Consider the following 26,496-nt stretch of genomic DNA (forward strand, 5'->3'; position numbering starts at 1 on the left):
GGATTGTCCATGTGATGAACAACTTAAGCATTTCTTAATGACAAAAGAGTCAGGCAAGAAATTGGCCGGTTAGCTCAGTCGGCAGAGCGTCGTGCTAATAAAGCGAATGTCATGGGTTCGAGCCCCATATCGGCCATTAACGTTTTTTGATCACTGGGGGGCAAAAAGTTTTCACTACTTTGGCTGTCCATGGGCACAGCAGCACACCTATGATGAAGGGTTAGGTGAGCCCAATGCCTGTGAAGAAGACTCAGGCAAGCTGCATAAGTGATAAGCATAGAAAAAAAGAAAAATGTGACGTCGCCGGTAGGATTCGAACCTACGCGGGAAGATCCCAATGGATTTCTAATCCATCGCCTTAACCACTCGGCCACGACGACCCCATGGTCTCCATCTTTGTCTTAATAATGGATTCCCAAATGTGCGAGCCGTGTGACCTTGAAGGTTTGTCTCTATTTACACCTGCGGGAAAGGCAAGACAAGGGGGCAACTGTGTCCAAACTCCGCTAAAGACTGACATAAATGAATGGTGGAAACAGGCATGTATTAGCAAGACGTTTGCACACAAACCCCCATTACAACTTCCCTTTTGCCAGAGGGACGAATGTTATCCTCTGTATTTTAGAGTGTTAAGTGTTTTTCTGCGGCCAGCCTGTCGTTTTTGGCGAAAAGGTGCATACTTGGTATCAAAATGCTGGAAATTGTCTAAGCTTTGGGTAGGTATGAGTTTTAATGATACAAGTTTGAAATTCAGGGCGAGAAGACACAAGGAAACAGGTGGTGATGAGGCTTCGAGTGACGTCAACTTGGCCTTCCTAGGCACCCCTCCCAGCTGCCGGTATACAAAGGTCCAGATTTTGACGGTCAACCCGTCAAGATTTTTATGGCTTCCTTCTCACAGGCTGGGCCAGGTAAGCACCAAAGCTTACTGGCCACGGAATGTTTGGGACTGAGCTACAACGCTAAAGGTTAAATTTGTCGCTCATGGAAAATTAAATGGGTTCTGTAATTGTTTGCTGGTCGACGTCATCAAGGTGTAAAGATGTCAGAAACTGTCCCACTGGTCTATCAACGAATAATACTAACAAGTAGAAAAGGAGTAAGTGATAGCGTCTGTGAAGGGAAAACGGGTTGGATTGTCCATGTGATGAACAACTTAAGCATTTCTTAATGACAAAAGAGTTAGGCAAGAAATTGGCCGGTTAGCTCAGTCGGCAGAGCGTCGTGCTAATAACGCGAATGTCATGGGTTCGAGCCCCATATCGGCCATTAACGTTTTTTGATCACTGGGGGGCAAAAAGTTTTCACTACTTTGGCTGTCCATGGGCACAGCAGCACACCTATGATGAAGGGTTGGGTGAGCCCAATGCCTGTGAAGAAGACTCAGGCAAGCTGCATAAGTGATAAACATAGAAAAAAAGAAAAATGTGACGTCGCCGGTAGGATTCGAACCTACGCGGGAAGATCCCAATGGATTTCTAATCCATCGCCTTAACCACTCGGCCACGACGACCCCATGGTCTCCATCTTTGTCTTAATAATGGATTCCCAAATGTGCGAGCCGTGTGACCTTGAAGGTTTGTCTCTATTTACACCTGCGGGAAAGGCAAGACAAGGGGGCAACTGTGTCCAAACTCCGCTAAAGACAGACATAAATGAATGGTGGAAACAGGCATGTATTAGCAAGACGTTTGCACACAAACCCCCATTACAACTTCCCTTTTGCCCGAGGGACGAATGTTATCCTCTGTATTTTAGAGTGTTAAGTGTTTTTCTGCGGCCAGCCTGTCGTTTTTGGCGAAAAGGTGCATACTTGGTATCAAAATGCTGGAAATTGTCTAAGCTTTGGGTAGGTATGAGTTTTAATGATACAAGTTTGAAATTCAGGGCGAGAAGACACAAGGAAACAGGTGTTGATGAGGCTTCGAGTGACGTCAACTTGGCCTTCCTAGGCACCCCTCCCAGCTGCCGGTATACAAAGGTCCAGATTTTGACGGTCAACCCGTCAAGATTTTTATGGCTTCCTTCTCACAGGCTGGGCCAGGTAAGCACCAAAGCTTACTGGCCACGGAATGTTTGGGACTGAGCTACAACGCTAAAGGTTAAATTTGTCGCTCATGGAAAATTAAATGGGTTCTGTAATTGTTTGCTGGTCGACGTCATCAAGGTGTAAAGATGTCAGAAACTGTCCCACTGGTCTATCAACGAATAATACTAACAAGTAGAAAAGGGAGTAAGTGATAGCGTCTGTGAAGGGAAAACGGGTTGGATTGTCCATGTGATGAACAACTTAAGCATTTCTTAATGACAAAAGAGTTAGGCAAGAAATTGGCCGGTTAGCTCAGTCGGCAGAGCGTCGTGCTAATAACGCGAATGTCATGGGTTCGAGCCCCATATCGGCCATTAACGTTTTTTGATCACTGGGGGGCAAAAAGTTTTCACTACTTTGGCTGTCCATGGGCACAGCAGCACACCTATGATGAAGGGTTGGGTGAGCACAATGCCTGTGAAGAAGACTCAGGCAAGCTGCATAAGTGATAAACATAGAAAAAAAGAAAAATGTGACGTCGCCGGTAGGATTCGAACCTACGCGGGAAGATCCCAATGGATTTCTAATCCATCGCCTCAACCACTCGGCCACGACGACCCCATTGTCTCCATCTTTGTCTTAATAATGGATTCCCAAATGTGCGAGCCGTGTGACCTTGAAGGTTTGACTCTATTTACACCTGCGGGAAAGGCAAGACAAGGGGGCAACTGTGTCCAAACTCCGCTAAAGACTGACATAAATGAATGGTGGAAACAGGCATGTATTAGCAAGACGTTTGCACACAAACCCCCATTACAACTTCCCTTTTGCCAGAGGGACGAATGTTATCCTCTGTATTTTAGAGTGTTAAGTGTTTTTCTGCGGCCAGCCTGTCGTTTTTATCGAAAAGGTGCATACTTGGTATCAAAATGCTGGAAATTGTCTAAGCTTTGGGTAGGTATGAGTTTTAATGATACAAGTTTGAAATTCAGGGCGAGAAGACACAAGGAAACAGGTGGTGATGAGGCTTCGAGTGACGTCAACTTGGCCTTCCTAGGCACCCCTCCCAGCTGCCGGTATACAAAGGTCCAGATTTTGACGGTCAACCCGTCAAGATTTTTATGGCTTCCTTCTCACAGGCTGGGCCAGGTAAGCACCAAAGCTTACTGGCCACGGAATGTTTGGGACTGTACTACAACGCTAAAGGTTAAATTTGTCGCTCATGGAAAATTAAATGGGTTCTGTAATTGTTTGCTGGTCGACGTCATCAAGGTGTAAAGATGTCAGAAACTGTCCCACTGGTCTATCAACGAATAATACTAACAAGTAGAAAAGGGAGTAAGTGATAGCGTCTGTGAAGGGAAAACGGGTTGGATTGTCCATGTGATGAACAACTTAAGCATTTCTTAATGACAAAAGAGTTAGGCAAGAAATTGGCCGGTTAGCTCAGTCGGCAGAACGTCGTGCTAATAACGCGAATGTCATGGGTTCGAGCCCCATATCGGCCATTAACGTTTTTTGATCACTGGGGGGCAAAAAGTTTTCACTACTTTGGCTGTCCATGGGCACAGCAGCACACCTATGATGAAGGGTTGGGTGAGCCCAATGCCTGTGAAGAAGACTCAGGCAAGCTGCATAAGTGATAAACATAGAAAAAAAGAAAAATGTGACGTCGCCGGTAGGATTCGAACCTACGCGGGAAGATCCCAATGGATTTCTAATCCATCGCCTTAACCACTCGGCCACGACGACCCCATGGTCTCCATCTTTGTCTTAATAATGGATTCCCAAATGTGCGAGCCGTGTGACCTTGAAGGTTTGTCTCTATTTACACCTGCGGGAAAGGCAAGACAAGGGGGCAACTGTGTCCAAACTCCGCTAAAGACAGACATAAATGAATGGTGGAAACAGGCATGTATTAGCAAGACGTTTGCACACAAACCCCCATTACAACTTCCCTTTTGCCAGAGGGACGAATGTTATCCTCTGTATTTTAGAGTGTTAAGTGTTTTTCTGCGGCCAGCCTGTCGTTTTTGGCGAAAAGGTGCATACTTGGTATCAAAATGCTGGAAATTGTCTAAGCTTTGGGTAGGTATGAGTTTTAATGATACAAGTTTGAAATTCAGGGCGAGAAGACACAAGGAAACAGGTGTTGATGAGGCTTCGAGTGACGTCAACTTGGCCTTCCTAGGCACCCCTCCCAGCTGCCGGTATACAAAGGTCCAGATTTTGACGGTCAACCCGTCAAGATTTTTATGGCTTCCTTCTCACAGGCTGGGCCAGGTAAGCACCAAAGCTTACTGGCCACGGAATGTTTGGGGACTGAGCTACAACGCTAAAGGTTAAATTTGTCGCTCATGGAAAATTAAATGGGTTCTGTAATTGTTTGCTGGTCGACGTCATCAAGGTGTAAAGATGTCAGAAACTGTCCCACTGGTCTATCAACGAATAATACTAACAAGTAGAAAAGGGAGTAAGTGATAGCGTCTGTGAAGGGAAAACGGGTTGGATTGTCCATGTGATGAACAACTTAAGCATTTCTTAATGACAAAAGAGTTAGGCAAGAAATTGGCCGGTTAGCTCAGTCGGCAGAGCGTCGTGCTAATAACGCGAATGTCATGGGTTCGAGCCCCATATCGGCCATTAACGTTTTTTGATCACTGGGGGGCAAAAAGTTTTCACTACTTTGGCTGTCCATGGGCACAGCAGCACACCTATGATGAAGGGTTGGGTGAGCACAATGCCTGTGAAGAAGACTCAGGCAAGCTGTATAAGTGATAAACATAGAAAAAAAGAAAAATGTGACGTCGCCGGTAGGATTCGAACCTACGCGGGAAGATCCCAATGGATTTCTAATCCATCGCCTCAACCACTCGGCCACGACGACCCCATTGTCTCCATCTTTGTCTTAATAATGGATTCCCAAATGTGCGAGCCGTGTGACCTTGAAGGTTTGTCTCTATTTACACCTGCGGGAAAGGCAAGACAAGGGGGCAACTGTGTCCAAACTCCGCTAAAGACTGACATAAATGAATGGTGGAAACAGGCATGTATTAGCAAGACGTTTGCACACAAACCCCCATTACAACTTCCCTTTTGCCAGAGGGACGAATGTTATCCTCTGTATTTTAGAGTGTTAAGTGTTTTTCTGCGGCCAGCCTGTCGTTTTTATCGAAAAGGTGCATACTTGGTATCAAAATGCTGGAAATTGTCTAAGCTTTGGGTAGGTATGAGTTTTAATGATACAAGTTTGAAATTCAGGGCGAGAAGACACAAGGAAACAGGTGTTGATGAGGCTTCGAGTGACGTCAACTTGGCCTTCCTAGGCACCCCTCCCAGCTGCCGGTATACAAAGGTCCAGATTTTGACGGTCAACCCGTCAAGATTTTTATGGCTTCCTTCTCACAGGCTGGGCCAGGTAAGCACCAAAGCTTACTGGCCACGGAATGTTTGGGACTGTACTACAACGCTAAAGGTTAAATTTGTCGCTCATGGAAAATTAAATGGGTTCTGTAATTGTTTGCTGGTCGACGTCATCAAGGTGTAAAGATGTCAGAAACTGTCCCACTGGTCTATCAACGAATAATACTAACAAGTAGAAAAGGGAGTAAGTGATAGCGTCTGTGAAGGGAAAACGGGTTGGATTGTCCATGTGATGAACAACTTAAGCATTTCTTAATGACAAAAGAGTTAGGCAAGAAATTGGCCGGTTAGCTCAGTCGGCAGAACGTCGTGCTAATAACGCGAATGTCATGGGTTCGAGCCCCATATCGGCCATTAACGTTTTTTGATCACTGGGGGGCAAAAAGTTTTCACTACTTTGGCTGTCCATGGGCACAGCAGCACACCTATGATGAAGGGTTGGGTGAGCCCAATGCCTGTGAAGAAGACTCAGGCAAGCTGCATAAGTGATAAACATAGAAAAAAAGAAAAATGTGACGTCGCCGGTAGGATTCGAACCTACGCGGGAAGATCCCAATGGATTTCTAATCCATCGCCTTAACCACTCGGCCACGACGACCCCATGGTCTCCATCTTTGTCTTAATAATGGATTCCCAAATGTGCGAGCCGTGTGACCTTGAAGGTTTGTCTCTATTTACACCTGCGGGAAAGGCAAGACAAGGGGGCAACTGTGTCCAAACTCCGCTAAAGACAGACATAAATGAATGGTGGAAACAGGCATGTATTAGCAAGACGTTTGCACACAAACCCCCATTACAACTTCCCTTTTGCCCGAGGGACGAATGTTATCCTCTGTATTTTAGAGTGTTAAGTGTTTTTCTGCGGCCAGCCTGTCGTTTTTGGCGAAAAGGTGCATACTTGGTATCAAAATGCTGGAAATTGTCTAAGCTTTGGGTAGGTATGAGTTTTAATGATACAAGTTTGAAATTCAGGGCGAGAAGACACAAGGAAACAGGTGTTGATGAGGCTTCGAGTGACGTCAACTTGGCCTTCCTAGGCACCCCTCCCAGCTGCCGGTATACAAAGGTCCAGATTTTGACGGTCAACCCGTCAAGATTTTTATGGCTTCCTTCTCACAGGCTGGGCCAGGTAAGCACCAAAGCTTACTGGCCACGGAATGTTTGGGACTGAGCTACAACGCTAAAGGTTAAATTTGTCGCTCATGGAAAATTAAATGGGTTCTGAAATTGTTTGCTGGTCGACGTCATCATAGTGTAAAGATGTCAGAAACTGTCCCACTGGTCTATCAACGAATAAGACTAGCAAGTAGAAAAAAGAGTAAGTAACAGCGCCTGTGAAGGGAAAACGGGTTGGATTGTCCATACTTAAGCATTTCTTAATGACGAAAGAGTTAGGCAAGAAATTGGCCGGTTAGCTCAGTCGGCAGAGCGTTGTGCTAATAACGCGAATGTCATGGGTTCGAGCCCCATATCGGCCATTAACGTTTTTTGATCACTGGGGGGAAAAAAGTTTTCACTACTTTGGCTGTCCATGGGCACAGCAGCACACCTATGATGAAGGGTTGGGTGAGCCCAATGCCTGTGAAGAAGACTCAGGCAAGCTGCATAAGTGATAAACATAGAAAAAAAGAAAAATGTGACGTCGCCGGTAGGATTCGAACCTACGCGGGAAGATCCCAATGGATTTCTAATCCATCGCCTTAACCACTCGGCCACGACGACCCCATTGTCTCCATCTTTGTCTTAATAATGGATTCCCAAATGTGCGAGCCGTGTGACTTTGAAGGTTTGTCTCTATTTACACCTGCAGGAAAGGCAAGACAAGGGGGCAACTGTGTCCAAACTCCGCTAAAGACTGACATAAATGAATGGTGGAAACAGGCATGTATTAGCAAGACGTTTGCACACAAACCCCCATTACAACTTCCCTTTTGCCAGAGGGACGAATGTTATCCTCTGTATTTTAGAGTGTTAAGTGTTTTTCTGCGGCCAGCCTGTCGTTTTTATCGAAAAGGTGCATACTTGGTATCAAAAATGCTGGAAATTGTCTAAGCTTTGGGTAGGTATGAGTTTTAATGATACAAGTTTGAAATTCAGGGCGAGAAGACACAAGGAAACAGGTGTTGATGAGGCTTCGAGTGACGTCAACTTGGCCTTCCTAGGCACCCCTCCCAGCTGCCGGTATACAAAGGTCCAGATTTTGACGGTCAACCCGTCAAGATTTTTATGGCTTCCTTCTCACAGGCTGGGCCAGGTAAGCACCAAAGCTTACTGGCCACGGAATGTTTGGGACTGAGCTACAACGCTAAAGGTTAAATTTGTCGCTCATGGAAAATTAAATGGGTTCTGTAATTGTTTGCTGGTCGACGTCCATCAAGGTGTAAAGATGTCAGAAACTGTCCCACTGGTCTATCAACGAATAATACTAACAAGTAGAAAAGGAGTAAGTGATAGCGTCTGTGAAGGGAAAACGGGTTGGATTGTCCATGTGATGAACAACTTAAGCATTTCTTAATGACAAAAGGAGTCAGGCAAGAAATTGGCCGGTTAGCTCAGTCGGCAGAGCGTCGTGCTAATAACGCGAATGTCATGGGTTCGAGCCCCATATCGGCCATTAACATTTTTTGATCACTGGGGGGCAAAAAGTTTTCACTACTTTGGCTGTCCCATGGGCACAGCAGCACACACCTATGATGAAGGGTTGGGTGAGCCCAATGCCTGTGAAGAAGACTCAGGCCAAGCTGCATAAGTGATAAGCATAGAAAAAAAGAAAAATGTGACGTCGCCGGTAGGATTCGAACCTACGCGGGAAGAATCCCAATGGATTTCTAATCCATCGCCTTAACCACTCGGCCACGACGACCCCATGGGTCTCCATCTTTGTCTTAATAATGGATTCCCAAATGTGCGAGCCGTGTGACCTTGAAGGTTTGTCTCTATTTACACCTGCGGGAAAGGCAAGACAAGGGGGCAAACTGTGTCCAAACTCCGCTAAAGACTGACATAAATGAATGGTGGAAACAGGCATGTATTAGCAAGACGTTTGCACACAAACCCCCATTACAACTTCCCTTTTGCCAGAGGGACGAATGTTATCCTCTGTATTTTAGAGTGTTAAGTGTTTTTTCTGCGGCCAGCCTGTCGTTTTTTGCGAAAAGGTGCATACTTGGTATCAAATGCTGGAAATTGTCTAAGCTTTGGGTAGGTATGAGTTTTAACGATACAAGTTTGAAATTCAGGGCGAGAAGACACAAGGAAACAGGTGTTGATGAGGCTTCGAGTGACGTCAACTTGGCCTTCCTAGGCACCCCTCCCAGCTGCCGGTATACAAAGGTCCAGATTTTGACGGTCAACCCGTCAAGATTTTTATGGCTTCCTTCTCACAGCTGGGCCAGGTAAGCACCAAAGCTTACTGGCCACGGAATGTTTGGGACTGAGCTACAACGCTAAAGGTTAAATTTGTCGCTCATGGAAAATTAAATGGGTTCTGTAATTGTTTGCTGGTCGACGTCATCAAGTGTAAAGATGTCAGAAACTGTCCCACTGGTCTATCAACGAATAATACTAACAAGTAGAAAAGGGAGTAAGTGATAGCGTCTGTGAAGGGAAAACGGGTTGGATTGTCCATGTGATGAACAACTTAAGCATTTCTTAATGACAAAAGAGTCAGGCAGAAATTGGCCCGGTTAGCTCAGTCGGCAGAGCGTCGTGCTAATAACGCGAATGTCATGGGTTCGAGCACCCATATCGTCCATTAACGTTTTTTGATCACTGGGGGGCAAAAAGTTTTCACTACTTTGGCTGTCCATGGGCACAGCAGCACACCTATGATGAAGGGTTGGGTGAGCCCAATGCCTGTGAAGAAGACTCAGCAAGCTGCATAAGTGATAAACATAGAAAAAAAGAAAAATGTGACGTCGCCGGTAGGATTCGAACCTACGCGGGAAGATCCCAATGGATTTCTAATCCATCGCCTTAACCACTCGGCCACGACGACCCCATGGTCTCCATCTTTGTCTTAATAATGGATTCCCAAATGTGCGAGCCGTGTGACCTTGAAGGTTTGTCTCTATTTACACCTGCGGGAAAGGCAAGACAAGGGGGCAACTGTGTCCAAACTCCGCTAAAGACTGACATAAATGAATGGTGGAAACAGGCATGTATTAGCAAGACGTTTGCACACAAACCCCATTACAACTTCCCTTTTGCCAGAGGGACGAATGTTATCCTCTGTATTTTAGAGTGTTAAGTGTTTTTCCTGCGGCCAGGCCTGTCGTTTTTGGCGAAAAGGTGCATACTTGGTATCAAAATGCTGGAAATTGTCTTAGCTTTGGGTAGGTATGAGTTTTAATGATACAAGTTTGAAATTCAGGGCGAGAAGACACAAGGAAACAGGTGTTGATGAGGCTTCGAGTGACGTCAACTTGGCCTTCCTAGGCACCCCCTCCAGCTGCCGGTATACAAAGGTCCAGATTTTGACGGTCAACCCGTCAAGATTTTTATGGCTTCCTTCTCACAGGCTGGGCCAGGTAAGCACCAAAGCTTACTGGCCACGGAATGTTTGGGACTGAGCTACAACGCTAAAGGTTAAATTTGTCGCTCATGGAAAATTAAATGGGTTCTGTAATTGTTTGCTGGTCGACGTCATCAAGGTGTAAAGATGTCAGAAACTGTCCCACTGGTCTATCAACGAATAATACTAACAAGTAGAAAAGGGAGTAAGTGATAGCGTCTGTGAAGGGAAAACGGGTTGGATTGTCCATGTGATGAACAACTTAAGCATTTCTTAATGACAAAAGAGTTAGGCAAGAAATTGGCCGGTTAGCTCAGTCGGCAGAGCGTCGTGCTAATAACGCGAATGTCATGGGTTCGAGCCCCATATCGGCCATTAACTTTTTTTGATCACTGGGGGGCAAAAAGTTTTCACTACTTTGGCTGTCCATGGGCACAGCAGCAAACCTATGATGAAGGGTTGGGTGAGCCCAATGCCTGTGAAGAAGACTCAGGCAAGCTGCATAAGTGATAAACATAGAAAAAAAGAAAAATGTGACGTCGCCGGTAGGATTCGAACCTACGCGGGAAGATCCCAATGGATTTCTAATCCATCGCCTTAACCACTCGGCCACGACGACCCCATTGTCTCCATCTTTGTCTTAAAAATGGATTCCCAAATGTGCGAGCCGTGTGACTTTGAAGGTTTGTCTCTATTTACACCTGCAGGAAAGGCAAGACAAGGGGGCAACTGTGTCCAAACTCCGCTAAAGACTGACATAAATGAATGGTGGAAACAGGCATGTATAAGCAAGACGTTTGCACACAAACCCCTATTACAACTTCCCTTTTGCCAGAGGGACGAATGTTATCCTCTGTATTTTAGAGTGTTAAGTGTTTTTCTGCGGCCAGCCTGTCGTTTTTGGCGAAAAGGTGCATACTTGGTATCAAAATGATGGAAATTGTCTAAGCTTTGGGTAGGTATGAGTTTTAATGATACAAGTTTGAAATTCAGGGCGAGAAGACACAAGGAAACAGGTGTTGATGAGGCTTCGAGTGACGTCAACTTGGCCTTCCTAGGCACCCCTCCCAGCTGCCGGTATACAAAGGTCCAGATTTTGATGGTCAACCCGTCAAGATTTTTATGGCTTCCTTCTCACAGGCTGGGGCAGGTAAGCACCAAAGCTTACTGGCCACGGAATGTTTGGGACTGAGCTACAACGCTAAAGGTTAAATTTGTCGCTCATGGAAAATTAAATGGGTTCTGAAATTGTTTGCTGGTCGACGTCATCAAGGTGTAAAGATGTCAGAAACTGTCCCACTGGTCTATCAACGAATAAGACTAGCAAGTAGAAAAGGGAGTAAGTAACAGCGCCTGTGAAGGGAAAACGGGTTGGATTGTCCATGTGATGAACAACTTAAACAACTCTTATTGACGAAAGAGTTAGGCAAGAAATTGGCCGGTTAGCTCAGTCGGCAGAGCGTCGTGCTAATAACGCGAATGTCATGGGTTCGAGCCCCATATCGGCCATTAACGTTTTTTGATCACTGGGGGGGGAAAAAAGTTTTCACTACTTTGGCTGTCCATGGGCACAGCAGCACACCTATGATGAAGGGTTGGGTGAGCCCAATGCCTGTGAAGAAGACTCAGGCAAGCTGCATAAGTGATAAGCATAGAAAAAAAAAAATGTGACGTCGCCGGTAGGATTCGAACCTACGCGGGAAGATCCCAATGGATTTCTAATCCATCGCCTTAACCACTCGGCCACGACGACCCCATTGTCTCCATCTTTGTCTTAATAATGGATTCCCAAACGTGCGAGCCGTGTGACCTTGAAGGTTTGTCTCTGTTTACACCTGCAGGAAAGGCAAGACAAGGGGGCAACTGTGTCCAAACTCCGCTAAAGACTGACATAAATGAATGGTGGAAACAGGCATGTATAAGCAAGACGTTTGCACACAAACCCCTATTACAACTTCCCTTTTGCCAGAGGGACGAATGTTATCCTCTGTATTTTAGAGTGTTAAGTGTTTTTCTGCGGCCAGCCTGTCGTTTTTGGCGAAAAGGTGCATACTTGGTATCAAAATGATGGAAATTGTCTAAGCTTTGGGTAGGTATGAGTTTTAATGATACAAGTTTGAAATTCAGGGCGAGAAGACACAAGGAAACAGGTGTTGATGAGGCTTCGAGTGACGTCAACTTGGCCTTCCTAGGCACCCCTCCCAGCTGCCGGTATACAAAGGTCCAGATTTTGATGGTCAACCCGTCAAGATTTTTATGGCTTCCTTCTCACAGGCTGGGCCAGGTAAGCACCAAAGCTTACTGGCCACGGAATGTTTGGGACTGAGCTACAACGCTAAAGGTTAAATTTGTCGCTCATGGAAAATTAAATGGGTTCTGAAATTGTTTGCTGGTCGACGTCATCAAGGTGTAAAGATGTCAGAAACTGTCCCACTGGTCTATCAACGAATAAGACTAGCAAGTAGAAAAGGGAGTAAGTAACAGCGCCTGTGAAGGGAAAACGGGTTGGATTGTCCATGTGATGAACAACTTAAACAACTCTTATTGACGAAAGAGTTAGGCAAGAAATTGGCCGGTTAGCTCAGTCGGCAGAGCGTCGTGCTAATAACGCGAATGTCATGGGTTCGAGCCCCATATCGGCCATTAACGTTTTTTGATCACTGGGGGGGGAAAAAAGTTTTCACTACTTTGGCTGTCCATGGGCACAGCAGCACACCTATGATGAAGGGTTGGGTGAGCCCAATGCCTGTGAAGAAGACTCAGGCAAGCTGCATAAGTGATAAGCATAGAAAAAAAAAAATGTGACGTCGCCGGTAGGATTCGAACCTACGCGGGAAGATCCCAATGGATTTCTAATCCATCGCCTTAACCACTCGGCCACGACGACCCCATTGTCTCCATCTTTGTCTTAATAATGGATTCCCAAACGTGCGAGCCGTGTGACCTTGAAGGTTTGTCTCTATTTACACCTGCAGGAAAGGCAAGACAAGGGGGCAACTGTGTCCAAACTCCGCTAAAGACTGACATCAATGAATGGTGGAAACAGGCATGTATTAGCAAGACGTTTGCACACAAACCCCCATTACAACTTCCCTTTTGCCAGAGGGACGAATGTTATCCTCTGTATTTTAGAGTGTTAAGTGTTTTTCTGCGGCCAGCCTGTCGTTTTTGGCGAAAAGGTGCATATTTGGTATCAAAATGCTGGAAATTGTCTAAGCTTTGGGTAGGTATGAGTTTTAATGATACAAGTTTGAAATTCAGGGCGAGAAGACACAAGGAAACAGGTGGTGATGAGGCTTCGAGTGACGTCAACTTGGCCTTCCTAGGCACCCCTCCCAGCTGCCGGTATACAAAGGTCCAGATTTTGACGGTCAACCCGTCAAGATTTTTATGGCTTCCTTCTCACAGGCTGGGCCAGGTAAGCACCAAAGCTTACTGGCCACGGAATGTTTGGGACTGAGCTACAACGCTAAAGGTTAAATTTGTCGCTCATGGAAAATTAAATGGGTTCTGTAATTGTTTGCTGGTCGACGTCATCAAGGTGTAAAGATGTCAGAAACTGTCCCACTGGTCTATCAACGAATAATACTAGCAAGTAGAAAAGGGAGTAAGTGATAGCGTCTGTGAAGGGAAAACGGGTTGGATTGTCCATGTGATGAACAACTTAAGCATTTCTTAATGACAAAAGAGTTAGGCAAGAAATTGGCCGGTTAGCTCAGTCGGCAGAGCGTCGTGCTAATAACGCGAATGTCATGGGTTCGAGCCTCATATCGGCCATTAACCTTTTTTGATCACTGGGGGGCAAAAAGTTTTCACTACTTTGGCTGTCCATGGGCACAGCAGCACACCTATGATGAAGGGTTGGGTGAGCCCAATGCCTGTGAAGAAGACTCAGGCAAGCTGCATAAGTGATAAGCATAGGAAAAAAGAAAAATGTGACGTCGCCGGTAGGATTTGAACCTACGCGGGAAGATCCCAATGGATTTCTAATCCATCGCCTTAACCACTCGGCCAAGACGACCCCATGGTCTCCATCTTTGTCTTAATAATGGATTACCAAATGTGCGAGCCGTGTGACCTTGAAGGTTTGTCTCTATTTACACCTGCGGGAAAGGCAAGACAAGGGGGCAACTGTGTCCAAACTCCGCTAAAGACTGACATAAATGAATGGTGGAAACAGGCATGTATTAGCAAGACGTTTGCACCAAACCCCCCATTACAACTTCCCTTTTGCCAGAGGGACGAATGTTATCCTCTGTATTTTAGAGTGTTAAGTGTTTTTCTGCGGCCAGCCTGTCGTTTTTGGCGAAAAGGTGCATACTTGGTATCAAAATGCTGGAAATTGTCTAAGCTTTGGGTAGGTATGAATTTTAATGATACAAGTTTGAAATTCTGGGCGAGAAGACACAAGGAAACAGGTGGTGATGAGGCTTCAAGTGACGTCAACTTGGCCTTCCTAGGCACCCCTCCCAGCTGCCGGTATACAAAGGTCCAGATTTTGACGGTCAACCCGTCAAGATTTTTATGGCTTCCTTCTCACAGGCTGGGCCAGGTAAGCACCAAAGCTTACTGGCCACGGAATGTTTGGGACTGAGCTACAACGCTAAAGGTTAAATTTGTCGCTCATGGAAAATTAAATGGGTTCTGAAATTGTTTGCTGGTCGACGTCATCAAGGTGTAAAGATGTCAGAAACTGTCCCACTGGTCTATCAACGAATAAGACTAGCAAGTAGAAAAGGGAGTAAGTAACAGCGCCTGTGAAGGGAAAACGGGTTGGATTGTCCATGTGATGAACAACTTAAACAACTCTTATTGACGAAAGAGTTAGGCAAGAAATTGGCCGGTTAGCTCAGTCGGCAGAGCGTCGTGCTAATAACGCGAATGTCATGGGTTCGAGCCCCATATCGGCCATTAACCTTTTTTGATCACTGGGGGGCAAAAAGTTTCCACTACTTTGGCTGTCCATGGGCACAGCAGCACACCTATGATGAAGGGTTGGGTGAGCCCAATGCCTGTGAAGAAGACTCAGGCAAGCTGCATAAGTGATAAGCATAGAAAAAAAGAAAAATGTGACGTCGCCGGTAGGATTCGAACCTACGCGGGAAGATCCCAATGGATTTCTAATCCATCGCCTTAACCACTCGGCCACGACGACCCCATGGTCTCCATCTTTGTCTTAATAATGGATTCCCAAATGTGCGAGCCGTGTGACCTTGAAGGTTTGTCTCTATTTACACCTGCGGGAAAGGCAAGACAAGGGGGCAACTGTGTCCAAACTCCGCTAAAGACTGACATAAATGAATGGTGGAAACAGGCATGTATTAGCAAGACGTTTGCACCAAACCCCCCATTACAACTTCCCTTTTGCCAGAGGGACGAATGTTATCCTCTGTATTTTAGAGTGTTAAGTGTTTTTCTGCGGCCAGCCTGTCGTTTTTGGCGAAAAGGTGCATACTTGGTATCAAAATGCTGGAAATTGTCTAAGCTTTGGGTAGGTATGAATTTTAATGATACAAGTTTGAAATTCAGGGCGAGAAGACACAAGGAAACAGGTGGTGATGAGGCTTCGAGTGACGTCAACTTGGCCTTCCTAGGCACCCCTCCCAGCTGCAGGTATACAAAGGTCCAGATTTTGACGGTCAACCCGTCAAGATTTTTATGGCTTCCTTCTCACAGGCTGGGCCAGGTAAGCACCAAAGCTTACTGGCCACGGAATGTTTGGGACTGAGCTACAACGCTAAAGGTTAAATTTGTCGCTCATGGAAAATTAAATGGGTTCTGAAATTGTTTGCTGGTCGACGTCATCAAGGTGTAAAGATGTCAGAAACTGTCCCACTGGTCTATCAACGAATAAGACTAGCAAGTAGAAAAGGGAGTAAGTAACAGCGCCTGTGAAGGGAAAACGGGTTGGATTGTCCATGTGATGAACAACTTAAACAACTCTTATTGACGAAAGAGTTAGGCAAGAAATTGGCCGGTTAGCTCAGTCGGCAGAGCGTCGTGCTAATAACGCGAATGTCATGGGTTCGAGCCCCATATCGGCCATTAACGTTTTTTGATCACTGGGGGGCAAAAAGTTTTCACTACTTTGGCTGTCCATGGGCACAGCAGCACACCTATGATGAAGGGTTGGGTGAGCCCAATGCCTGTGAAGAAGACTCAGGCAAGCTGCATAAGTGATAAGCATAGAAAAAAAGAAAAATGTGAGGTCGCCGGTAGGATTCGAACCTACGCGGGAAGATCCCAATGGATTTCTAATCCATCGCCTTAACCACTCGGCCACGACGACCCTATTGTAGGTATGAATTTTAATGATACAAGTTTGAAATTTAGGGCGAGAAGACACAAGGAAACAGGTGGTGATGAGGCTTCGAGTGACGTCAACTTGGCCTTCCTAGGCACCCCTCCCAGCTGCCGGTATACAAAGGTCCAGATTTTGACGGTCAACCCGTCAAGATTTTTATGGCTTCCTTCTTACAGGCTGGGCCAGGTAAGCACCAAAGCTTACTGGCCACGGAATGTTTGGGACTGAGCTACAACGCTAAAGGTTAAATTTGTCGCTCATGGAAAATTAAATGGGTTCTGAAATTGTTTGCTGGTCGACGTCATCAAGGTGTAAAGATGTCAGAAACTGTCCCACTGGTCTATCAACGAATAAGACTAGCAAGTAGAAAAGGGAGTAAGTAACAGCGCCTGTGAAGGGAAAACGGGTTGGATTGTCCATGTGATGAACAACTTAAACAACTCTTATTGACGAAAGAGTTAGGCAAGAAATTGGCCGGTTAGCTCAGTCGGCAGAGCGTCGTGCTAATAACGTTAACGTTTTTTGATCACTGGGGGGGAAAAAGTTTTCACTACTTTGGCTGTCCATGGGCACAGCAGCACACCTATGATGAAGGGTTGGGGGAGAGTGTGCTAGACGCCGAAGTGAACGGACGTGTCGGTTATTTTCTGCTGTTTACATATTTGTGCAACAACAACGCTTGTTTTTGAGACTGATTTTTTGTTGATCTGGGAGCCCACAGAGCTTGAGTTTGGCCAGTGGTTACTGTTTGGTGAAGGGCGTGTGCCCCGTTGGATCAGGTGTGTCCAAGCCCGTGTCGTTTTCGCCTGTAAACAGGCCAAGCAGAACTTTGTCTGTGTCAATCTCTACACGAAGCAGCCCGGCATTTTCTACGGCTGTCCAGAGGGACTTTATTCTTTTTCTGTCAAGTGTGTTAAATATCAAGACAGAGCTAATAAGTTTTCAGAAGAATTATTTAAAGAAACACTTCTATCTCCGCGTGTCTACAGTGGCTGGGCATAATGCCCTAGTGAGTAAATCCAATGTTGTTATAAATGGAACGACGTGGTCCATTATGCCCGCGTCGTCAGTTTACCTGAATCTGACGGCCCACTGGGCACCGGATGAAATGTCAGATGACACTATCGAGGCAGCTTTGAAACCCTATGGTGAATGCCTGGGTGTGACGAAACCCAGATTTTCAGACCCGGAGCTCTCACATGTTCGTACAGGTATTCGGATTTACAGATTTAGGTGTCACAAAGTTCGTTATGTACCAAATTTTATTAATTTCGGTGGTGACATTGTTATGTTTACCTACCCCGGGCAAACTTATGAATGTCGGAAGTGTGGCCAAAAATCACACAAGGCGGCAGAGTGTAGAGCACTGTGGTGTTCTAACTGCGACGGTTTCTCCCCCCATGAGAATCCTCATACAGAGAAGGACTGTACAAATCCATGCCGAATGTGTGACTCAGGGCTTCATACGGTCAGTGACTGTTGTGCGAGAGCAATGTCGTACGCGGCGCGAGTTAAAGGAAACCTACCGACTATGCGCCAGTATAATAAGGAACACGCCGTAAAACAAGATGACATTGATGTTGACGTCAGCGACGATGATGACCCATTCAACGCACCTGCTATGGAACTGGTTCAAGACAGCGAGGAGAACGAAGACGAAATCGACGAGAATGGTGACGACAGCGCCGATGAAGACGTCAGCGACGACAGCGAGTCTGATAAGGAGATGGACGTCCGGGAGAATACTAAGAACACCGAAGAAGTGGATGTTGGTGATAATGAAACGTCATCAGCTGTCCCAAGGGTGAAGAATGTGGTCGTGGCTGACGTGCACGCTCCCGACGTGCGTTCACCAGTCCCAGTCGAGGAAAAGCGAGCTAAGTTGGACAATGGCAGTACAGCCGAAGAGGCAGCGTCATCTATCCCGCCCAGTTCCCATCCTACTGATTATGATGGTGTTGATGCTGATCAGTCGTCAGACTGTATGACGCCGACCCCATCTCAGGAGGGGGACACCATGCTTCTGGAATACAGGAAAAGAAAATCGCTTGCTTCTCGTGCGAGGCAGCCAATGAAAAGAGACAAATGATTTGTAGCGTAATTAGGACTCTCTTATTTGACCACAATGGGTATGTACGCTCTACCTTTACTTACTTTGTATAATGAGCTTAAATAATATTCGTTTTGGGACTTTAAACATTAATGGTTTACGGGATCCGTCTAAACAAGAACATGTCAAGCAATTTGTTTTCGATAAAGGAATTGATGTACTATTCTTACAGGAAACACACTTCGAAAACTATAATGACACTAAATATTTGCAAATCCCAGGCGATGCAAGGTGGGCGTATGGGTCAAATCGAAGTTGTGGGGTGGGAATAATTATTAGGTATACGGTAGACTGCTTTATACGGAAAATACAGAGGTGCCCTAACGGTCGCTACATAAGCCTTAGGGTTGAGCTCAACAACACTGCTTTAAACCTTGTTTGTGTATATGCCCCTAATAATCCAAAGGAAAGAAAAGAGTTTATTTCTAATCTAGATAATGTGATGCTGGGCAGTGAGTTGGTTATTATGGGTGGGGATTTTAATTGTGTTGAGAGCATTGAATTAGATAGAGCTGGCTGTGCCACTAATGTAAGGAATGATGGAGTGGACGAAATTAATAATTTGAAAAGAGATTTTGGTATTTGTGATATTTTTAGGAAACTGCATCCGGATAAGAATTGTTACACGTGGTCTAGGCGCCAGTGTGCCAGTAGATTGGATAGATTTTATATCCCTAACGCTGTGTTTAAGTATGTAACCCAGTGTGATGCTGTACATGTGTCTTTTTCTGATCATTCGTGTTTGTTTTTTGATATCTCTTTTGAAGATGTCATTTCATGGGGGCCGTTCTACTGGAAGTGTAATACTTCTGTGTTAAATGACACGGAGCTTGTTGATGATATTAAATCCGTCTTCCATGATATTTTCTCTGTCTGTACAACTGGTCATGCAGATCTAATAGACAGATGGGAGACATTTAAAGGGGAATGTAAAGATAGGATTCGTAGTTACTGTAAGGAAAAATCTATGAACAAAAAACGTGATTTGTTGGTACTTGAACAAGAATTAAATGCGTTGAAATCTAGTCCAATCATTAACTGTGAGCGTATTGACAATGTGAAAAAGACTCTAAATGCCCTTTATAAGTCGAATCATGCGGGAGCGGTTATCCGTGCTAAAGCTGTTCATTTTTATCAGGGAGAAAAACCAACCAAATATTTCATTAGACGAGAAGTTGGTAGGGGCAGAAAGAAGATGATCAAAAGTATTACTTGTCATAGTGATTCTTCAATATCCCATGAATCTCAGGAAGGCATTGCTAAGTGTATAAGGTCGTATTATATGAAATTGTATACTGAACAAGATACTGACTCCTCCATTCAAGATGAGTTCTTGTCATCGCTTCCGATGTTAAATGACGATTGTAAAACTGCCTGCGAAGGCCTTTTGACTGAACAGGAGTTGTTTTTTGCAGTAAAAAATATGTCTAAAAACCGTTCCCCGGGATGCGACGGTTTGCCAGCAGAGTTTTATGTACAATTTTGGCCACTGTTTTCGGGTGTGTTTACGGATGTAGTTAATCACTGTTTTAACTTGGGTAGATTAAGTAATTCACAGCGTTCTGGGTTAATCACACTATTATGTAAGGTCCCCGACAATGCCGAAAGCATAAAAAACTGGAGGCCAATTAGCTTACTAAATGTAGATTATAAGATTGTTTCTAAAGCTTTGTGCAATCGGTTAAAAAATGTGATCGATACAATTGTACTTCAGAATCAGACATGTGGAATACCAGGCCGAAGTATTTTTGACAACCTTCACTTATTACGAAATACATATGATTATGTTGAACAAAAAGATTTAAAAGGATGCTTTCTTAACTTAGACCAGGAGAAAGCCTTTGACAGAGTAGACTGGTCATTTTTGTTCAAATGTTTAGAGAAATTTAACTTCGGACCCGACTTTTGTAAGTGGGTGCAATTATTATATACTGACATTACAAGTAGTGTTATTGTGAACGGGCACATAACAGAAGAATTTAAACTGAGTCGAGGTGTCCGACAGGGTTGTTCTTTGTCACCATTATTGTATGTTTTGTCCTTAGAGCCCTTTATAGCCGCCATTAGAAACAATGACGAAATTAATGGTGTACGGTTACCCGGCACAAATAAGGAAACAAGAGTGTCGGCATTTGCAGATGATACGACTGCAATTTTATCTGAAGAGAGTTCTGTTCCGCATGTAATTAAACTAGCAGAAAGTTATGGAAAAGCCTCAGGAGCAAAACTCAACTTGTTGAAAAGCACGGTTCTTCCCATTGGTAGCTGGGACGAAACTAACGTGCACAGTGGTGGGCTTAACATCACTACAAATTCAAAGATTTGTGGGGTATTTTTTGGACCAGATCAAACAGAACTCAATTCTGAGCGTGTTTTAAGTAAGGTAAAGAAACATGTATCAGCATGGAATGGAAGATATTTGACCCTACGGGGGAGGTCTGTCTTAATTAATACAGTTGCTTTAGCTGTTTTATGGTTTTCTGCACAGTGTACTCTGTTGCCACCTAAATGTGTCAATCAATGTTCCCAAACTGTGTTCAGATTTTTGTGGGATAACAAGCCCGAAAGTTTGAAGAGAGTTGTCGTACATAATAAAATAGGGAATGGAGGTCTAAACGTACATAATATAGATTGTAAAATAAAAGCACTTGTTACTCGGCATGTTTTAAAATTAATTCATGGAACAACAGCGGAATGGAAATACTTTGCCATCTATTGGTTGGGTTTACCCCTAAGACATGTTTGTCGTGAATTCTGTCGTTCCAATGTCCCACATTCTGAAAACATTCCACCTTTTTATAGACTGGCCTTGAGCGCCTGGAGAGAATTTACCACAGGTGTACAGCAACCTGTAACATTGTGTTCAAGCAGGTATATTTATGAATATTTTGTAACAAAAATAGTACATTGTCCAAGAGCAATGGTGTCTATGCCGCATTTGGACTGGGTTAGAATATGGAAAACTGTTTTTCATCAATTCTTAGATCACAACTTGGTCAACTTCAGTTACAAGTTGGTTCATGACATTTTGCCCGTTAAGGAAAAACTTCTTAGGAGAAATGTAGCCACCGATGACTTGTGTGTTTTTTGCTCCCTGTCTGAAACTCGGCAACATCTGTTTGTACAATGTAAAATCGTTCAGGATGTGTTTAATGACTTTAACCGGATATTTGTTTTGTTTGCGAACTACCTACCAAATATGGACTCGGAAACATTAATTTACAAGGTATTCAATTCCACCTTTAACCAGGAAGTTAGAGCTGTGATGGTGTATGTCATATGTGTTCTTCAGTTTAGTATTTGGTGTGCACGCAACGACATAATATTTCAGAAAAAAAACAGGGATTCTGTTGCTATTGTTAAGGCCGCCAAAGGAATAATTAAAACCCGTATTCATGTTGACTTTTTTCGACTAGACAGGCCATCTTTCGAGAAAATCTGGTGTATAAACAAAGTCTTCTGTACATTACGGAATGATAAATTAGTGTATTTATTGAAATGAGCAGCTAATGTGCAATTGTTCTATTCACAAAGCAGTCATCTTTTCTGTGATATTTTATTTTAATTAAGACTGCCTTGTGATTTCAAAAGTTTGTGATAGCCGGGTATTGTGAAATCTTGTGTATTTGATGACAATCTGGGAATAAATTCAACAATTTTCAAAAAAAAAAAAAAAAAAAAAAAATGAAGGGTTGGGTGAGTTCAATGCCTGTGAAGAAGGCTGAGGGAAGCCGCTTAACTGATAAGCATAGAAAAAAAAATGTGACGTCGCCGGAAGGATTCGAACCTACGCGAGAATATCCCAATAGAATTCTAATCCATCACCTTAAACACTCGTCCACGACGACCCCATTTCTTCCATCTTTGTCTTAATGATGGATTTCCAAATGTGTGATCCGTGTGGCCTTGAAAGTTTGTCTCTCTTTACACCTGCAGGAAAGGCAAGACAAGGAGGCAACTGTGTCCAAACTAAGCTGAAGACTGACATAAATGAATGGTAAAAACAGGCATGTATTAGCAAGAAGTTTGCCAACAGACCCCCATTACAACTTCCCTTTTGCCAGAGGGACGAATATTATCCTGTGTATTTTAGGGAAAATTAATGGGGTTGTAGAACTGTTTGCTGGTCGAATTCATCGAGGTGTAAAGATGTCAGAAACTATCCAACTGGTCTATCAACGAATAAGACTAACCAGAAGAAAAGGGAGTAAGTAATAGCGTCTGTGAAGGGAAAACGGATTAGATTCTCCATGTGATGAACAACTTAAGCAACTCTTAATGACAAAAGAGCTAGGCAATAAATTGGCCGGTTAGCTCAGTCGGCATAGCGGCGTGCTAATAACGCGAATATCATGGGTAACGTTTTTAATCACTGGGGGGAAAAGTTTTCTCTGCTTTGGCTGTCCATGAGCACAGCAGCACACCTATGATGAAGGGTTGGGTGATCCCACAGTCTGTGAAGAAGACTCAGGCAAGCTGCATAAGTGATAACCATAGAAAAAATGATGCCGCCGGTAGGATTCAAACCTACGCGGGAAGATCCCAATGGATTTCTAATCCATCGCCTTAACGACTCGGCCACGATGACCCCAAGTCCTCCATCTTTGTCTTAATGATGGATTCCCAAATGTGCGATCTGTGTGCCCCTGATTGAGTGAGTGAGTGTTTGGGGTTTAACGTCGTACTCAACAATTTTTCAGTCATATGACGACAAAGGAATCCTTACGGTGCATGTGCGTGTAATGTGATAAGTCATAGGATAAGTCCTTGTAGCAGGACGGATTTCCATCCGAAGGCAAGTAAGCCGCCCCGCCCGAGCCCTTGTACTGATACGGGTCAACCAGTCGTTGCATTATCCATTCTAAACAACAAGCGAGAAAGATACAACATCCTCTTTTAAAGTCTTATTTGTGACTCGATCTAGGATGGATCCTGGATCTACCGGCCCAGAAGCGGACGCTCTACCAACTGTGCTATGCGGGCCGGTCGTGCCCCACACACCCCTCCCTTAAAAGTTTGTCTCTATTTACACCTGCAGGAAAGGCAAGACAAAGGGCAACTGTGTCCAAACTCCGGCAAAGACTGACATAAATGAATGGTGGAAACAGGCATGTATTAGGACACAGACCCCCATTACAACTTCCCTTTTGCCAGAGGGACTAATGTTATCCTCTGTATTTTAGAGTGTTAAGTGTTTTCTTGCGGCCAGCCTGTCGTTTTTGGCTTACAGGTGCATGACTGGTATCAAAATGCTGGAAATTGTCTAAGCTTTGGGTAGGTATGAGTTTTAATGATACAAGTTTGAAATTCAGGGCGAGAAGACACAAGGAAACAGGTGGTGATGAGGCTTCGAGTGACGTCAACTTGGCCTTCCTAGGCACCCCTCCCAGCTGCCGGCATAAAAAGGTCCAGATTTTGACGGTCAACCCGTCAAGATTTTTATGGCTTCCTTCTCACAGGCTGGGCCAGGTAAGCACCAAAGCTTACTGGCCACGGAATGTTTGGGACTGAGCTACAACGCTAAAGGTTAAATTTGTCGCTCATGGAAAATTAATTGGGTTCTGTAATTGTTTGCTGGTCGACGTCATCAAGGTGTAAAGATGTCAGAAACTGTCCCACTGGTCTATCAACGAATAAGACTAACAAGTAGAAAAGGGAGTAAGTGATAGCGTCTGTGAAGGGAAAACGGGTTGGATTGTCCATGTGATGAACAACTTAAGCAACACTTAATGACAAAAGAGTTAGGCAAGAAATTGGCCGGTTAGCTCAGTCGGCAGAGCGTCGTGCTAATAACGCGAATGTCATGGGTTCGAGCCCCATTTCGGCAATTAACGTTTTTTGATCACTGGGGGGAAAGTTTTCACGACTTATGCTGTCCATGGGCACAGCAGCACACCTATGATGGGGAGAGTGTGCTAGACGCCGAAGTGAACGGACGTGTCGGTTATTCTCTGCTGTTTACACATTTGTGCAACAACAACGCTTGTTTTTGAAACTGATTTTTTGGTGAACTGGGTGCCCACAGAGCTTGAGTTTGGCCAGTGGTTACTGTTTGGTGAAGGGCGTGTGCCACGTTGGATCAGGTATGTCCAAGCCCGTGTCGTTCTCGCCTGTAAACAGGCCAAGCAGAACTTTGTCTGTGTCAATCTCTACACGAAGCAGCCCGGCATTTTCTACGGCTGTCCAGAGGGACTTTATTCCTTTTCTGTCAAGTGTGTTAAATACTAAGACAGAGCTAATAAGTTTTCAGAAGCATTATTTAAAGAAACACTTCTATCTCCGCGTGTCTACAGTGGCTGGGCATAATGCCCTAGTGAGTAAATCCAATGTTGTTATAAATGGAACGACGTGGTCTATTATGCCCGCGTCGTCAGTTTACCTGAATCTGACGGCCCACTGGGCACCGGATGAAATGTCAGATGACACTATCGAGGCAGCTTTGAAACCCTATGGTGAATGCCTGGGTGTGACGAAACCCAGATTTTCAGACCCGGAGCTCTCACATGTTCGGACAGATATTCGGATTTACAGATTTAGGTGTCACAAAGTTCGTTATGTACCGACTTTTATTAATTTCTGTGGCGATATTGTTATGTTTACCTACCCCGGGCAAACCTATGAATGTCGGAATTGTGGCCAAAAATCACACAAGGCGGCAGAGTGTAGGGCACTGTGGTGTTCTAACTGCGACGGTTTCTCCCCCCATGAGAATCCTCATACAGAGAAGGACTGTACAGATCTATGCCGAATGTGTGACTCAGGGCTTCATACGGTCAGTGACTGTTGTGCGAGAGCAATGTCGTACGCGGCGCGAGTTAAGGGAAACCTACCGACTATGCGCCAGTATAATAAGGAAGACGCCGTTAAACAAGATGACGTTGATGTTGACGTCAGCGATGATGATGACCCATTCAACGCACGTCCGGGAGATGGACGTCCGGGAGAATACTAAGAACACCGAAGAAGTGGATGTTGGTGATAATGAAACGTCATCAGCTGTCCCGAGGGTGAAGAATGTGGTCGTGGCTGACGTGCACGCTACCGACGTGCGTTCACCAGTCCCAGTCGAGGAAAAGCGAGCTAAGTTGGACAATGGCAGTACAGCCGAAGAGGCAGCGTCATCTATCCCGCCCAGTTCCCATCCTACTGATTATGATGGTGTTGATGCCGATCAGTCGTCAGACTGTATGACGCCGACCCCATCTCAGGAGGGGGACACCATGCTTCTGGAATACAGGAAAAGAAAATCGCTTGCTTCTCGTGCGAGGCAGCGAATGAAAAGAGACAAATGAGTTGTAGCGTAATTAGGATTCTCTTATTTGACCACAGTGGGTATGTACGCTCTACCTTTACTTATTTGTATAATGAGCTTAAATAATATTCGTTTTGGGACTTTAAATATTAATGGTTTACGGGATCCATCTAAACAAGAACATGTCAAGCAATTTGTTTTCGATAAAGGAATTGATGTACTATTCTTACAGGAAACACACTTCGAAAACTATAATGACTAAATATTTGCAAATCCCGGGCGATGCAAGGTGGGCGTATGGGTCAAATCGAAGTTGTGGGGTGGGAATAATTATTAGGTATACGGTAGACTGCTTTATACGGAAAATACAGAGGTGCCCTAACGGTCGCTACATAAGCCTTAGGGTTGAGCTCAACAACACTGCTTTAAACCTTGTTTGTGTATATGCCCCTAATAATCCAAAGGAAAGAAAAGAGTTTATTTCTAATCTAGATAATGTGATGCAGAGCAGTGAGTTGGTTATTATGGGTGGGGATTTTAATTGTGTCGAGAGCATTGAATTAGATAGAGCTGGCTGTGCCACTAATGGAAGGAATGATGGAGTGGACGAAATTAATAATTTGAAAAGAGATTTTGGTATTTGTGATATTTTTAGGAAACTGCATCCGAATAAGAATTGTTACACGTGGTCTAGGCGCCAGTGTGCCAGTAGATTGGATAGATTTTATATCCCTAACGCTGTGTTTAAGTATGTAACCCAGTGTGATGCTGTACATGTGTCTTTTTCTGATCATTCGTGTTTGTTTTTTGATATTTCTTTTGATTTTTTTTTCTTTTTTTTGATTGGTGTTTTACGCCGTACTCA

The 26,496-nt window shown here is 44.5% G+C and overlaps 31 non-coding genes across 31 annotated transcripts; 15 read left to right on the top strand and 16 right to left on the bottom strand.

Annotated features, from left to right (window-relative positions):
• The first annotated feature begins 63 nt into the window (after window positions 1–63).
• Trnai-aau (transfer RNA isoleucine (anticodon AAU)) lies at window positions 64–136 on the top strand. Its single transcript has one exon. It is a non-coding gene; the product is annotated as a tRNA-Ile (tRNA).
• A 162-nt stretch (window positions 137–298) lies between these two features.
• On the bottom strand, window positions 299–380 carry Trnas-aga (transfer RNA serine (anticodon AGA)). Its single transcript has one exon. It is a non-coding gene; the product is annotated as a tRNA-Ser (tRNA).
• Window positions 381–1,196: 816 nt separating this feature from the next.
• Trnai-aau (transfer RNA isoleucine (anticodon AAU)) lies at window positions 1,197–1,269 on the top strand. Its single transcript has one exon. It is a non-coding gene; the product is annotated as a tRNA-Ile (tRNA).
• Window positions 1,270–1,431: 162 nt separating this feature from the next.
• Trnas-aga (transfer RNA serine (anticodon AGA)) lies at window positions 1,432–1,513 on the bottom strand. Its single transcript has one exon. It is a non-coding gene; the product is annotated as a tRNA-Ser (tRNA).
• Window positions 1,514–2,330: 817 nt separating this feature from the next.
• On the top strand, window positions 2,331–2,403 carry Trnai-aau (transfer RNA isoleucine (anticodon AAU)). The gene has a single exon. It is a non-coding gene; the product is annotated as a tRNA-Ile (tRNA).
• A 162-nt stretch (window positions 2,404–2,565) lies between these two features.
• Trnas-aga (transfer RNA serine (anticodon AGA)) lies at window positions 2,566–2,647 on the bottom strand. The gene has a single exon. It is a non-coding gene; the product is annotated as a tRNA-Ser (tRNA).
• An 817-nt stretch (window positions 2,648–3,464) lies between these two features.
• Trnai-aau (transfer RNA isoleucine (anticodon AAU)) lies at window positions 3,465–3,537 on the top strand. Its single transcript has one exon. It is a non-coding gene; the product is annotated as a tRNA-Ile (tRNA).
• Window positions 3,538–3,699: 162 nt separating this feature from the next.
• On the bottom strand, window positions 3,700–3,781 carry Trnas-aga (transfer RNA serine (anticodon AGA)). Its single transcript has one exon. It is a non-coding gene; the product is annotated as a tRNA-Ser (tRNA).
• Window positions 3,782–4,599: 818 nt separating this feature from the next.
• Window positions 4,600–4,672, top strand: Trnai-aau (transfer RNA isoleucine (anticodon AAU)). Its single transcript has one exon. It is a non-coding gene; the product is annotated as a tRNA-Ile (tRNA).
• Window positions 4,673–4,834: 162 nt separating this feature from the next.
• Window positions 4,835–4,916, bottom strand: Trnas-aga (transfer RNA serine (anticodon AGA)). The gene has a single exon. It is a non-coding gene; the product is annotated as a tRNA-Ser (tRNA).
• An 817-nt stretch (window positions 4,917–5,733) lies between these two features.
• Window positions 5,734–5,806, top strand: Trnai-aau (transfer RNA isoleucine (anticodon AAU)). The gene has a single exon. It is a non-coding gene; the product is annotated as a tRNA-Ile (tRNA).
• A 162-nt stretch (window positions 5,807–5,968) lies between these two features.
• Trnas-aga (transfer RNA serine (anticodon AGA)) lies at window positions 5,969–6,050 on the bottom strand. The gene has a single exon. It is a non-coding gene; the product is annotated as a tRNA-Ser (tRNA).
• Window positions 6,051–6,857: 807 nt separating this feature from the next.
• Trnai-aau (transfer RNA isoleucine (anticodon AAU)) lies at window positions 6,858–6,930 on the top strand. The gene has a single exon. It is a non-coding gene; the product is annotated as a tRNA-Ile (tRNA).
• Window positions 6,931–7,092: 162 nt separating this feature from the next.
• Window positions 7,093–7,174, bottom strand: Trnas-aga (transfer RNA serine (anticodon AGA)). Its single transcript has one exon. It is a non-coding gene; the product is annotated as a tRNA-Ser (tRNA).
• Window positions 7,175–7,993: 819 nt separating this feature from the next.
• On the top strand, window positions 7,994–8,066 carry Trnai-aau (transfer RNA isoleucine (anticodon AAU)). The gene has a single exon. It is a non-coding gene; the product is annotated as a tRNA-Ile (tRNA).
• A 166-nt stretch (window positions 8,067–8,232) lies between these two features.
• Window positions 8,233–8,315, bottom strand: Trnas-aga (transfer RNA serine (anticodon AGA)). The gene has a single exon. It is a non-coding gene; the product is annotated as a tRNA-Ser (tRNA).
• Window positions 8,316–9,367: 1,052 nt separating this feature from the next.
• Trnas-aga (transfer RNA serine (anticodon AGA)) lies at window positions 9,368–9,449 on the bottom strand. Its single transcript has one exon. It is a non-coding gene; the product is annotated as a tRNA-Ser (tRNA).
• Window positions 9,450–10,267: 818 nt separating this feature from the next.
• On the top strand, window positions 10,268–10,340 carry Trnai-aau (transfer RNA isoleucine (anticodon AAU)). Its single transcript has one exon. It is a non-coding gene; the product is annotated as a tRNA-Ile (tRNA).
• A 162-nt stretch (window positions 10,341–10,502) lies between these two features.
• Window positions 10,503–10,584, bottom strand: Trnas-aga (transfer RNA serine (anticodon AGA)). Its single transcript has one exon. It is a non-coding gene; the product is annotated as a tRNA-Ser (tRNA).
• Window positions 10,585–11,401: 817 nt separating this feature from the next.
• On the top strand, window positions 11,402–11,474 carry Trnai-aau (transfer RNA isoleucine (anticodon AAU)). The gene has a single exon. It is a non-coding gene; the product is annotated as a tRNA-Ile (tRNA).
• Window positions 11,475–11,636: 162 nt separating this feature from the next.
• Window positions 11,637–11,718, bottom strand: Trnas-aga (transfer RNA serine (anticodon AGA)). Its single transcript has one exon. It is a non-coding gene; the product is annotated as a tRNA-Ser (tRNA).
• Window positions 11,719–12,535: 817 nt separating this feature from the next.
• Trnai-aau (transfer RNA isoleucine (anticodon AAU)) lies at window positions 12,536–12,608 on the top strand. Its single transcript has one exon. It is a non-coding gene; the product is annotated as a tRNA-Ile (tRNA).
• A 162-nt stretch (window positions 12,609–12,770) lies between these two features.
• Trnas-aga (transfer RNA serine (anticodon AGA)) lies at window positions 12,771–12,852 on the bottom strand. Its single transcript has one exon. It is a non-coding gene; the product is annotated as a tRNA-Ser (tRNA).
• An 817-nt stretch (window positions 12,853–13,669) lies between these two features.
• Window positions 13,670–13,742, top strand: Trnai-aau (transfer RNA isoleucine (anticodon AAU)). The gene has a single exon. It is a non-coding gene; the product is annotated as a tRNA-Ile (tRNA).
• A 162-nt stretch (window positions 13,743–13,904) lies between these two features.
• Trnas-aga (transfer RNA serine (anticodon AGA)) lies at window positions 13,905–13,986 on the bottom strand. The gene has a single exon. It is a non-coding gene; the product is annotated as a tRNA-Ser (tRNA).
• Window positions 13,987–14,803: 817 nt separating this feature from the next.
• Trnai-aau (transfer RNA isoleucine (anticodon AAU)) lies at window positions 14,804–14,876 on the top strand. The gene has a single exon. It is a non-coding gene; the product is annotated as a tRNA-Ile (tRNA).
• A 162-nt stretch (window positions 14,877–15,038) lies between these two features.
• Window positions 15,039–15,120, bottom strand: Trnas-aga (transfer RNA serine (anticodon AGA)). The gene has a single exon. It is a non-coding gene; the product is annotated as a tRNA-Ser (tRNA).
• Window positions 15,121–15,937: 817 nt separating this feature from the next.
• Trnai-aau (transfer RNA isoleucine (anticodon AAU)) lies at window positions 15,938–16,010 on the top strand. Its single transcript has one exon. It is a non-coding gene; the product is annotated as a tRNA-Ile (tRNA).
• A 162-nt stretch (window positions 16,011–16,172) lies between these two features.
• Trnas-aga (transfer RNA serine (anticodon AGA)) lies at window positions 16,173–16,254 on the bottom strand. The gene has a single exon. It is a non-coding gene; the product is annotated as a tRNA-Ser (tRNA).
• A 6,631-nt stretch (window positions 16,255–22,885) lies between these two features.
• Trnas-aga (transfer RNA serine (anticodon AGA)) lies at window positions 22,886–22,967 on the bottom strand. The gene has a single exon. It is a non-coding gene; the product is annotated as a tRNA-Ser (tRNA).
• A 1,167-nt stretch (window positions 22,968–24,134) lies between these two features.
• Trnai-aau (transfer RNA isoleucine (anticodon AAU)) lies at window positions 24,135–24,207 on the top strand. Its single transcript has one exon. It is a non-coding gene; the product is annotated as a tRNA-Ile (tRNA).
• Window positions 24,208–26,496: the final 2,289 nt, after the last annotated feature.

The sequence above is a fragment of the Liolophura sinensis genome, chromosome 8 (genome assembly GCF_032854445.1).
Source record: "Liolophura sinensis isolate JHLJ2023 chromosome 8, CUHK_Ljap_v2, whole genome shotgun sequence".
NCBI lineage: Eukaryota > Metazoa > Mollusca > Polyplacophora > Chitonida > Chitonidae > Liolophura > Liolophura sinensis.